Source organism: Passer montanus, unplaced genomic scaffold, assembly GCF_014805655.1.
Source record: "Passer montanus isolate IOZ18808 unplaced genomic scaffold, ASM1480565v1 scaffold24, whole genome shotgun sequence".
NCBI lineage: Eukaryota > Metazoa > Chordata > Aves > Passeriformes > Passeridae > Passer > Passer montanus.
The window spans coordinates 2,961,782-2,975,764 of NW_024367037.1; positions in this window are offsets into that span (position 1 = coordinate 2,961,782).

Below are 13,983 nucleotides of genomic sequence, written 5' to 3' on the forward strand. Positions count from 1 at the left end.
AATACCATTTATTGAACATGTTACTCTACAAATATGTATGTTATCTGAATAAACTGTTCAATGCTAGAATTTTCCCATTTTTATCCTTTCTTTTTTACAATGGTATAGAATAATTTATAATTTTCACATCTGAAAATGGAATTATTGACAGGAAAATTAGTTGAATTGACTCTGAGGTTTCCTTTTTTGTACTGAAATTTTTTCATCATTTAAAAACATGGAGGTGAATGTGGACTGCACCTTATCTATTGTTGTCATCCCATTCCAAGCCAAGCTGTGTAAAACTGAGCTGTTAAAAATTATAGCAGTCATAATAACAAACTCAAAATGCAATGAGATTCTAGAAACGAAAACAATATAAGATGTCAAAAATGAGACAATACAAGCTAACTGCAACAGGAGATTTCATATGTTCAGAAGCTTGTCTGATATGGCAGATCCTACTGACACAATTAGTGTGGGGTTTCTTTACTTTAATATAGAATTTCTATTTAATATTGGAAATAAAAAGAAAGGGAAAGTTTCTGTGCATAAGGAACCTTTTGCTTTTTTAATAAATGTTTCATAAGCATGTACTGTTTATAATCTCCAGCTGGCTGAAACACTAAAAAGTACTACTTTTACCTCAAGGACTCAATCTGTCCACCTAGTCACTAAATGCCCTATGAATCACCTAAAGGTTACACATTACAGCTACATTAATAAAATGCATATTAAGAAAAATGAAGTTAATAATGAACATTGAAACATCTTTTGCATGCAATACCTTTCAACCAGTCACTGTGTCCTTTGCAAGGAGACGCTAAAGAGCTCTGCAACAAAAATTAGGAAATCAGAAACCCCTAGGTAATATTGCATAAATTTACTGGATGTAAATAATCTTCTGCTGGAACTTCAGCTTTGCAAGGCAGCACTTGTGGAATTCGCTTCTGGGAATGCAGGATTTGAATGGATCTTCTGAATGAAAAACTGTCTTTGTGTAGTTAAGATGAGACTTTTGTGTTGTGCATTTATATAATCTTTCAAATGTTCATTTAAGATGATTCCAAACTGTGGTTTAGGGTTGTTTTCTTATACCATTTTAAAGGCTGACTTAGAACCATACGCTCTTGATGGTCTTTCTTATAATTCCAGCCTGCATTTTCTTAGGTCAATTTATTCATGAGATAATACTGTTCATTGTTTAGCTTAAAAATCTCTCTTCTGTCCCTGATTTATTTCTGTCCTGATGAATAAACAAGGACAATGAAAACACAGAGAGAAATATAATCTTTTTCAGCCTTCATTGAATCAGGGGAGACAAGTTAGTTTTTTTATTCTTTCATGTTCTCCTTGTAGGAAATTTGTAATGCAATCAAAACAAGTAGCAAGAACAATATATGTATTTAATATGTAGCAGGTCTAGCAATGAATAAGGTATCCACTATGTGACCATCAGCTAGTATAAAGAACAAAAAGCCACTGCCTGCCACAAGGCACTAAAGTTCCGACCCAGGAAAGAAACATAAACACCATTTTGTGTAGCTGTGGAATGTGGGTTTTCTTCTTTCTGTTAAGTGCACAAAACTCCTCTGATATGGAGGACATATGAAATGTCTATCCATACCCACACATGATGTGGTCTTTCAGGACTTGCTTCTCAAGGCAGAAGCCAACTACAGAATGATCTCTTCTACTTCACATACAAGCTGTCAGCTGTGCAAATTTCAGAGCCAGATGAAGGCAAGGGGGAAAACAATTATAATTCTGAAGGCTGGTAGCTGGAACCTTTAATAGAGATATTCTGTGTTGACATTCTGTTCTGTGTCTATTATTTAGGTATGGCATCATCTATGATGAACATTTTCCCAAATTTAATGGATCATATTGATAGACATACAGATATAATCCCTGATGTTACAGGATGCTGTCCTTGCAGTTTACTAGATCCAGAAATCTATGTTAGAAGCCCATGTAGACTGTAGTCCCCACACTGTATGACTTGCAATTCATTAGATATACCAAATAACGTGCAAAGAAGCCAAAGGAAAGCTCTGTTTGTTGCAGGAAATATCAACAAAGAAAATTCCAATTCCACTGAAAACATCATACCTGGACCAAAAATGCAAATTTGGATAATATTTTGCAACAGATTTGAAGGTCTGATGTACATAATCTCACTTACAGAAATTGCAGATGCATATTACAGCACCTCTAATAACACAATTCATTAGATATACCAAATAACATGCAAAGAAGCCTCTGTTTGTTGCAGGAAATATCAACAAAGAAAATTCCAATTCCACTGAAAACATCATACCTGGACCAAAAATGCAAATTTGGATAATATTTTGCAACAGATTTGAAGGTCTGATGTACATAATCTCACTTACAGAAATTGCAGATGCATATTGCAGCACCTCTAATAATTCAGAGCCTCTACCATAATTAGATTTGACAAGCCAAGCTTTTATACCATACGTTTTCACTGTTTTCTGGGATAGGACTTCACCTTCTTAGCCATGTTTTTTCCCAAAAAAACATTGACCAAGGAAGGCTGTTAATTCCTGCTCCATAAAAGCAGGGCCTTCAACAAGGCAGTAACTAGTGAACACCACAGAGCTGTCTTCACCCTTCCAGCCCACTCCCTGACTTGCTTTCAGATAAACAAATGTTTTGCTAGAGGTTCTGAAGAAATACCAAGAGTAGCTCTTTCATCATAAAGAGCTTTTCCATTACTGAAGAAAAATAACAAGAAGAGATCGCACAATACTTGAGTGCAAACTCAAGGTGAAAACCTTGTTTGAGTCAGCAAAACTTGGCATACACTACCAGCACTTGGTTCATTACCATTAAAATTTCCTATGCAATATCATATACAGTACAGGACTTTTAAGCCTTTCCTGGAAATATCAAGCCTCTAGCAGCAGGAGATACAAGAGATAAATATTACAGCACTTTCCCCAATAATATCATAAGCCAAAAATACCCCAAAAAACATACATTGAAAATGTTGATATTTTTACAAAAATCACAAGCACTGAGCCTTTCTTTCATATTTAATAAAGATCTTTCCAGTCAGCTGCAGCTGATGATAAGTATAATATCTTTAAATGGTTAATCCAAGGATCACAGCTCAAGTGCTTTATGTGGTTAGGAGCAAGGAAAGCTGTTAGTAGACTCAGTGTGCATTTCATAAATCCAAGGATTTCTATTCCTTTTTTCTTTCTTTTTTTTTTTCTTTTCGTTTTTCATTTGGCTTTCTACTATATCTTAAATGCTTTATTTTTCAGAGGAGAGATAAGGCTTGGTTCTTCACATAAAACTACAGCTTAGCCATTACTTAGTCTTTCTCTGTTACGGAAAAGGTCCTGTCTGTGCACAGATGTCTCAGATTAAATTGTATCTCACAGTCCTTACAGTGCTCAGTACTAGATGAACTGCCAAAAGGGCCGTAGGCAAGAACTAAATTGCTTTGGTTTCAGTACACAGTGAATTTGGCTCAGACAAGCTGAATCAGTACATTAAATGCGAATCCCTCACAGATTTGAAAGCAGCCTTTAGCACAATTATTGACTGTGAGTGATGATTATGCCTAATTGAAGGAGACTTTTGCTACCTGTAGCTCAGTTGGAGTCCATGAGAGCCACAGCAAGGCACTGCATCTTAATTCAATGTTCCAGCTTGAAAGAAGCAATTGAACCTAAATCCTGAAGTGTATACACATGGTCGATAAACTTTAATAAACTTTACAGGTTCAGTAACTAGACTGAGTGTACATAATTCAATTTTTTAATTCAGGAAGGGAAAATAGCTAACAAGTATGTTAGGCTACAGTAATGTATTAGTTCATCTCACGCAGAGGACCTCTCAGTAAAAGGAAAAGATATAGTTTCATGCTTGTCTTTGGAACAAGTCATAAATCTGTGTTCTATACACTATATTAATGCTCTACAGGTGGGAGATTACCAGGTTATTTGGATATAACCCAACTTCAAGTAAATTTGTGAGGAAAATAAAATAATTTGACAATTTTGCATCTTTTGCTATGGAAGTTATGCCAATAATAAAGAGAAATTAATGTTATTCTTAATAGATTCTGCCTCTCTCCCCAAGACTTTTTGGCATGTTTTCATGGTATAACAACACTGTTGTACAAAAAGAAAAAAAAAAAAAAAAGATGTTATTCTATGTCTCAATCCTTCCAAAAAAGGGTTATTGATTTTTCTCAGGGAACAAAAATAGATATTCTCAGGGGCCCTACAATCAGAATTGTGTTATCCTCCTGTTCTATAAAAAAGTAAAAATTTGTCAATCTGTTCACAGCAAATATTTCTCTCCCACAAATATGTGATGTGATGTGATCTATTAAATCTTTTCTAGGCTTAAATTAGGGTTCCCTTCCTGCCATTATTCTGATAACATTCACGAAGCTTTTTGTGACACTGCATTTTTCATATTTTCCATAAGAATGCAACTATGTGAATCATGAAAACTTTCCATTTAAATTACTCCCTTACTAAATAATTGATATAAAAGGTAAACATGAACCACACAGGTTGATTATTCCCTCCTTCTAGGAGGCTTACCTATTATGTAGGTCTCAGCTTTTGGCAAAGAAAAATTAATTTGAATCTTGTCTTGAAAAAAGAGCGTAGATCATAGGTTGCATGGGCAGCAGTGAATGAAGGATGTAAAGAGAAGTCTGTGATAACTTATTTGGGCAGAATCCTTCCATAATAAATAGTACATTAAAAGCCTTGAAATTTATTGCTAAGTATCTATAGTTGTTACATGCAGACAAGCCCTCAACACCATTTCTATTGAGTCCTTTCAGGTTAACTACCCCAAGACTAGGGATTATCAGAACTAGATATGTGTCCTCTCTCTGTGTATATTTCCTGTAATTTCCTAGATTTAAAGCAACAGAAACTATAAAGTGGTCAGTTAGCAGGAAGGTTTAAATTCCCAGCACGGACTGCAATATCTTGGGCTGATAGATTAACTAATGGTGACATTTTGAAATTTTATAGTGGATAAACTTTAGGAACAACACTGTCCCTCTTGCATGGTTTCCAGATATCTGATAGGAAGGAATGAGCCTGTTTTTCCAAGGTTTCAAGGAATCTACACAGTAGTAGCTTTCTCTGTTTTTCTGCCCTGTGCTTTAATTTTTCGATTCATTATTACGAAACTCATTTTGTCTGTATTTATATCTTATCTATTTTGGCTTTTTGTTATCCTCTGGATGTGCTGATATCTTCCACTCTTCAGATTTTCTAATTATAACTACCTGCATTCAATTTTTTCCTAAACTTTATCACAACCATCTTTGTGCCTTCTTACTTCTCACTAAAGATACTCACCTTAACCAAGCAGTCATCTCTTCCCCTTAGCAATGGGATCTCTCTATTCTCTACTAAGTGTCTTGCAATTATTTTCCCTTTTTTTTCTAATTCCAGTTGGCCTATTCTATTCCCATTATGTCCTGAGTCCACTATACCACCACTCTCAGTTTCATTCTTCCCTCAATATTGCGTCTTATTTCCCTGGACAGTCTCTTTCCAACATTAGTCAAATTTTCCTTCTCTTCTCAGGTGTGCAATCTTCCCCTTTTGGTCTTCTCCCCCCTCTCATGGTTTAGTATGAGAAACCATTGTCACTGACAAAAGAGGTGAGTAGATGTCTTCAACTCAGTCTGTTTTCCAACACCACTTCACCCCACAGACACCAATAACAAATGTATAGGTTCATTCTGTGGGGATATTTTAATGCATAATGTGCTCATCTGTGGGGAGGAAGAACATTATTTGATCAAATGAGATGTCATCAACCTGCAAAATGTGATTTATTCAAGACTTAAAACGTGCTTTTTATGGTATCTTGTCTAAATTCAGCTAATTCAAGACAAATGCGTAGCCATTTTCCAAAACATAAAGCTGCTGGAACATCTGAAAGAAAGGATGCTTGTAATTTTAACAGTGAAAAAAAGAACCTAAACTGGCAAACCTAGTTGAAATAAAAAGAAATCAGGAAAAATTAGGCACATCGAATAGAAAACTTCAGTGCAAAGAAGCTGTGTCCAAATTAAAAGGAAACAGAAGCTGTGTTTTAAAAAGGAATGTCAGGAAACAAACCTTGCTTGCCACATTGTTCATTATTCTGGCAAGTGTTCCTTTAAAGAAAGGGGGATTTTATCTCAAGGGGAACACTGGGAATAAATTGCTTTTTTTTCTTGATATGGGGTTGGTGAAATGACACTTTCCAAACAGTCTGAAATGTAATGTTTTGTTCCAGCTTTCATCTGGAAAGTTTTGAATGGTAACACCAAAATAACATTGCTTTTTAACAGTCAAACAGCAGAAATCAAGTATCTCACAAATAAATCAGACAGGACATTAAGAAGCATCTTAGCTTATGATATCAGATTATCACAGGTAGGAGTTTGAACCAGGATCTTTAATAAGTGTCAGAGAGTAAATTTTATGTGGAAGTTTATGGAATTTGTCTTTTTCCTTTCCCACTATTTCTCCTTAGTTTTTTAAAACTCTAACATATAAAATACTTCCTTGCAGTAACCCTTTTTGTAGAAAGGAAAATTAAAGACTCCTTCAGAAAATAAAATATTGAAGAGAAGCATAAAGCTGTTGCTATTAAAAAAAAAGGCATAAAAAATTGTGAAAAAGGAAAGGGGAAACTTATATTAAAGTTACCATATATGTTTGAGCTCCATTGATTAGAGAATCTAATCTGTCATATATATAGATATAGGACCAGCAATGAAGCTGTCAAAACTCTATAAAACACTCGAGCTTTTATTTTCTGATGCTGTTGAATTAGTGTTATTATTTTTCATCATGCCTATTTGGCATTGGTTGAATTTTCATAGAATGGTTCAATGAAAACTTTGCAACTGTTCCCCAAAGTTAATTCAGTTGGTTTTTCTTTGGGTTTGTTTTTTGTCTTTTTGTTTTGTTTTTTTGGTCTTTTTTGTTTGTTTGGTTTTTTTTTGGTTTTGTTTTGTTTGTTTGTTTTGGTGGTTTGGTTTTTTGGTCTTTTTTGTTTGTTTGTTTGTTTGTTTGTTTTTTGTTTGGGTTTGTTTGGATTTTGTTTGTTTGGGTTTTTTGTTTTGTTTTGTTTTGTTTTTTAACTATCTGTTAAGATTTAACCTAGAGCAGCTGGGCTTGAAATGCACAATTGCCAGAGAAGTGTCTTTCACGGTCTTCAGATTTACCCATTCCTTGACATGACAAAACGTGTTCATTTGGTTTCTGAAGGCTTGGTTCTTTGAGATAGAGTTGTCCATTTTATAAATCTGAGAGGTTTTCTGAGCATAGAGTATTTAACATAGAAAATCTCAGATTCTGCTTTTCCAAGTTGAGGTACCATGAAACCAAACCTGAGGTGTTATATCCACAACCAGATCCAGAAACCTCACACAGATGTTCTGTTGAACACAACTGGGCAGGAAGCCCTGAGTTCCTGAGAATGGCAGCAGATCCCATTTCCTGGTCCTCACTAAATTTTGAAGTCAACAGAGCCAGGAGCTGCTGTCTGGCACAGAAGCAATATGTCACCAGTGACCAGTTACATCTTCTCTCCCAAGCAGAAGAGCATGCTGAAATACATTCAGTGTCTGCCAATGAACTTCATCTGCTATTTAGAACAAAACAGTGCAACAGCGGGATGTGTTGCTCAGAGAGGTTGTGGTTGCCCAATCCCTGGAATTGTTCAGGGCCAGCCTTTGAGCAACCTGGTTTCCTGGAAAATATCCAACCCCGTGGCAGTGGGGTTGGAATTGGATGATCTCTTTAACAACCCTTCTAATCCAAACAATTCTATGAATATCAATCTTGAAATGTTGAAATTTGCCCGCACATCTGCTGTTCAGAACATAATTCGAAAACCCACTGAGACAATTCTTCTTTGACGGTGGGTCACACATACAAAACACAGCTTATCATTACTAGAAATTACTTTTATGTCTGGGACAAAATCTGTGCAGAGGGTCACAAGGTACTAGGTTTCAAATAAAACTGGTCAAAGTTATTCTTTCCCACAACATATAGTTAGAAAAATCTTTTTTGTTTCAATGTGTAAAAAATGACAAACTTTTCCCTTTTGAGATTTTAATGAAAATTTGAAACTCTGAACAGCAAACTCTGTAAGCCCTATTTACAAATTCATCAAAAGATTGTGTTTCATGGAAATATTTTTCTTCATGACATACTGCATTTAAAAAAAATTAAAACAGACTTTGAGATACATTATTTTGAAAGTGAAATTTGCCATTTTGAAATTATTTCTATTTCATTGCCTTTATTTCATGTCATATCATATTATTAAAAAAATAAGTCTGAAGCAATATATTTCAATCATTCTAACAGAAATATTTGACAATATGTTTCCATTTCATCATAGGAAAAAAAAGAAAAAGAATATTTTTCTCTGTAACCTAGGATCTAGTTCTCACCCAGATGTATTTTTTGTCCCACTGGCCCTAAGCACCCCTCTAAGAACAGATGTGAGCAACAAGGTTTTTCTTTGTTTACAGCATTGGACTGGGGTTTAACTGAATTTAATTATTTCAAAATATATATTTTATGTGGTCAGACTTGCTCAACACAGTCTACCTTGGGTTGCTTCCTTTCACTTCAAAAATTCTAATGGGACATCAAAGTGGCATGTGGTAATTATACCACGGAACGTGTGTTATTAGTAAAGATTAGATTTATGTCTACTAACAGATAATAAAATAAAACAGCTGTTAGGTTAGAACTGATACTGGTATAAATGGTTACTGGTATAAATGTTACAGTGCAAATGGTATAAATGGTATACTGGCATAAATTATTACAACATTTATAGTTGCTTTTTGAGGTCCCAGGAGAATATTAACATACACTTTAGATGTCATGTTTGCATTAAACATTTGAAGATGAATTTGCTTAAAGTTTTTAGATATTAGTGGGGGAAAGGCATATATTCTATCTAAAAAACAAAAAAATATGTTAGAAACTTATGGTACCTTAAATCTGGTACCAGCTGCTGGCTAGAGAATGCAGTTATCATAAACTTTTAAATTCTTCTAGGTTTAATCTTCTTCAAAATTATAATTCTAAAAATCAAAACTTGAATTCATCGATCTATTCTATCTACTAGGGATATATACAACATCCAGTGTTAATAATTGTCTAGATTAGACCTGGGTTTTGCAGATAAATACTTCATCCAATTGGCAGTATCAGAAGGAAGAAGTGACTGCACATCCTCAAATAAGAAGGGCTGAAAAAAAATCTTTTTTTTTTTCTAGGAAGACTCAGCACTTTCTCAGAAATCCCATACCTTTAAAAAGTCTTCTATTTTGTGGGTTTCACTTTCTCAGTTGTGAGGTATCTAGCACAGTAAAAACTTTGTTTGTCATCTAATAAACCATCTATCTCAATAATTTATCTTAATTAATACTGAGAAAATGATGGTGCACTGAAATCCAGATAAGTTATTAATAGCATAATAAACCATTTTAATTCATTCTGAATGCTGCTGTTTAGAGTGTGGTTCTTTAGTCTAACTATACTATACGTATACCTAAATTGAATTCTGCGTAAAACAGGGAGCAAAAGTTTCCAAATTATGTAATGTAAAAAGCCAAAGTCCATATCTGTGGTCTTCAGCAAAGCCCACTTAACACTCTGAAAAGAAATAGTCTGAGATCAGACATGCAAATTTGCCTGTGGAAGAACAAATAACTTGAACAGCCAGGCTGATCTTTGTGGTCACTGAGGTCAAGAAAGAGATTGTCTTCACAGGTAGTGGAAAGGCTGTGGTGGTTTTGGACAGTCTGTATTCACATGTGCAGCTCTCTATCCCTGCTGCTTCACAACATCACTGGAACTTGCTGGTCCTATTTCTACTTCTTTCACCTGACCCTGCAATGAATCTACCCGAGCACCTGAAGCCGAGGTGATGATGGTGAGAATTCTCATCCTCAGATGCTTGCATCTTGGACATCATGTTTTCTGTCTTATAGAACTCTACCAACTATTCCCAAACAAATAATTCCCAGATAACTAATCCAGAATTACACTTAGTCTTATTTGTCTTTTAACTAGCTGTTTATGCTCCTTAAAAATCTCCACTGCAAGCTTTAAAGCCAGTCATGTTTGTGTGAGCAGCCTAGCACACTGTCTATGAAAATGGCATTTGTTCTGTAGGCAACATAAGTTTCTTTGTAGTTTAACACTTGGTTCTATTTTTCTGTGCCAGTTTTAGCCCAGATCTAGTTCACATCTCTTTAAGTCCAGGTCTATTTTCTCTATTTTAAAAATTCTTTTAATGACCAAGACGAAAGAAATTCTGACAGGAGGTGCACTTTATTATAGTTAGTTTGAATTTCACAGAGTATAATCCTATTATGTGGGAGCTGTGTGTCTCTCGGTATGTGTGTGTGTTTCATGGTGCGCCAAATAAAGATGATGATAACATTTTTTACGTAATTATCATTTTAGTTTTAGCAGTGTTATATCACATGTTGTGTTTCTCCAAATATTTGAAGCCTAAATTGTAAAATTTGAGAAGGCATTTTCAACTAGAAATTCTGATCAATAGGAATAATGTGATATGGGCAACTATATAAACAGTATAAGCAGACACCTTTAAAAGGTTTACAAGTAAGTGACAGACAAAAAGAACTCATGAGGGATTTGAGATACTTACACCTGGTGCTGATGCTTTTCTATTCCCAGGTTTATTCATTTAACACCGAAATAGTGGACATTCACTTCCACCTGTGAACTGACTTGTGACTACTTCATATTCTGTGAGATTATACCTTAAAATCCAGAAGACTGTAACAAAGCATGGCACTAAGTCAGGTACCTGCCTTTCTACTTAGCCAGTGGTAATGATTTCCAGAAAAACAACAACACGTCTGAGGCACTGTGGCTGCTCCCAGGTGGAAATTGAATTTTCCTGAATATTCCAAAGAGCAATATGTATTGAGCCCAGACTTCAACAGGTTAAGCTAATCACATTAACCACATTACACTCTACTTCCCAAAGCACCTTTGCAATTGATTATAAATGCATCACACGATTTTTGTTGTGTCAACACTCATCAAGTTCTAGAATGCTTAAAATACAACCCCCAAAAACCCCATATTTCAAACATATGGTCCAGAAAGTATTATTCTGTGCCAAAGCAACATATGAAATTTGAATTAGAGGTAAGCTTGGATAGAACAATTAATTCTTCATGGGATAATTATGGCTTTTCATGCCCAGCTTCTGGGACAATGACAGTTTATAGAATGCTATGGACAGCTTGATGAAAAATTTTCAATTCTGCACTAAATGTGTTATACAGCACTGATATAATGGACACTAAATTCTGCACCATGGGGCAGAAATACAGAGCAGAATAGCTTCTTTGTAATATTTCTGTGTTTTGCTTAGAATTTAAGACTGATTTGATATTTTGGAAATATTCAGTAGGTGGCTACTGATGCTAACTAATTTCATTAATGGATTTATCACTTTTTATACCTGCTGTTCAGGTTCATTATTTGACTTACTGCGAACAACAGCAATTGTTCCCTTGTCAGGGAATCTCTCATCCAGCAGAGAGTCTTATCACACATCAATGGCCCTAAGAGGCAGGTGATGGGGGAATTGTTTTGGTAAAAGTGTGATAAAAGTGTGACATTCCACTTAATAATTATGTTTTCATAAAAGCAGAAAATTTCATGTTTCACTAGCACCATTTAATGGCATCTGGAAATGGTTTTGTTTCTAACCACCCCATTTGAGGGCTATGCTCAGTATGAGTAATTGTCATTCTGCGTTTTAGGAGGGGCAATCACAAATGGGTTCAATGTAAAGGTGCCACTGACCTAGAGCAACGAGGATGTTCCCAGCTCTTCTGTCATAATGTTGGATAAAAGTTGTTCTCCGGTATAAACAACTCTGCCCCCTTCATACATTTACACAGAAAACTGGAATAATTCCTGGATTATTCCAGCTGGCTTCCACTGTGTCTGAAAAAGGTTAAGAATGCAGAGGCAGCTTTTTATGTCTTTCCTACCAAGTGCATGTCATTTCGGTGGAAAGATACAATTTGATAAAGGCTCCTTATAAGAATTATTATGAGCATTTTATTTCAGGGGAGGGAAAATGAATAACTGTTTTCCCTTTCCTTTGTGGCATGCAAACTCCCTAACATTTACACATTATGCAAACTTCAAGGAGAAAGCAGTTAGCATGTCAGAGAACCAACAGTGATAACACTTGAGCAGAGCAGTCTGCAGCATTCTCTTTAGTTTCACGACAGGCACATTAGTCTGGGTGTTAGCTGCTTCTCCTTAATTGGATTGCTTGCATAAATTGCAATACAAGGTGGACATGTGATAGCTTTCTTTTTCACCAATCAGTCATGTCAAGAGAACCTTATGTATTTTATATAGAAAGTAGAAAAAATGATAATTTGAAAAGATGAGAAGATGGTGCAGGGTAAAAGCTGATATTCTTCCTTTATAACAGATAGCCCCAAGTTGTAGAGGCCATTATTTCTTGCATTTTCAGAGCAAATGAACTTGACAGATGGCTGTGTCACCTAAACCCCTACCTACCAACTTGATTATGCAGAAAACAATACAATAGAAAAGAAATCATTACTGAAGGAACCTGGTTAGTCCACAGAGGGCTGAGCGGTGCAGAAGAACAAAATTACAGTTGTGGAATTGAACAGCAAGAATACATTTAACATAAAGTGGGTTACAGCAAGGCAATCAGTCATGGCTAAAGCTATTGTCTAGGCTTGCTTGCATGGTATATGAAGTAATCTGTCATCTACCAGTGAATTTATGCTTAGTTTATAGTAGAAAAATACAAAGGTTTTGCCAGGGCATGTTCTGGTAGTCTTAAGTAGCTCAACTGTGGATCTATGAAATTAAAGTTATGGGAATTCAGGACATTTTTCTGCTTCCAATCTGTTTTGGAGGACATTAACACCAAAGTAATTTCTTCTCCCTTCTCCCATGTTACTCAAACATTAACCAAATCCCACTACTTAAGGAAAGAAAAAATAGGGTGGGCAAGACAAATACTCAGCACCAGTCCAGGTTATACAGTACTACCATTATTCCATAAAAAGTTACTTTGGATTGGCTGGAGGTCGGCTATGGAAGCTATGGAATGACATTCAACAAGACAGGAAAGGGGCAGCTCCTATTCCTGGAGGTCCAGGCCCCACATTAATTTTGCACATTCTTTGCAAAAAGATAAAATCTCTTATCAACATTATTACTATTTCTCAGAGGTATTATTATATTATCTCATATATCATTTGCAACAAAATGGGCTTCTAGTCTCTGTTTCTCTTGACAGTTTCAAGCAATACAATCCACTACTATATGCTTGAGGGTTTACCACCTGGTAAGACCTCATGTTAACTAATTATTTCAATTAACTACTTTTGATATAACCCAGCTCATCTAGTTTGCCATTAACACCATTGAAAATATCCATTTTAGCAGGATTAATACTATGTGTGTTTGTTCACAGAAAGGTGCTTGAAAAAGGTTTGGTGCTGGTGGTGGACAGTCAAGACTGCTGAGAAAAATTAACAGAGTAGGAAAAACCTCTCCCTGTAGAACACAGTGGACTTCCATCCCAGAAACAGCTCTTTCTCCTCTATTACTAGACTTCTCTGATATTTAGTATGTACGTGACTGATTTCCACTTTTTCCTTAAGTCTTTTTGGGACAGTCACACTCTCACATCACAGGAAACCCATGCAGCAGCAGGTAACAAAGTGTCCAGGGGTAAGAGTCTCATACCCAGAAATCCTTAAAGTTGTGAGAAAAAAAGAAAGAGGATGGAGTTTCCAAAGCAAGAATAGTCTCTGTCTTCATGCTGTACATCTTCCAAGCCTCTTGCTATTGTATTAGAACTGTTTCAGCCAGATGAAGGCAAATAGAGATATTTTTAACTCAGCATGCAGATGAA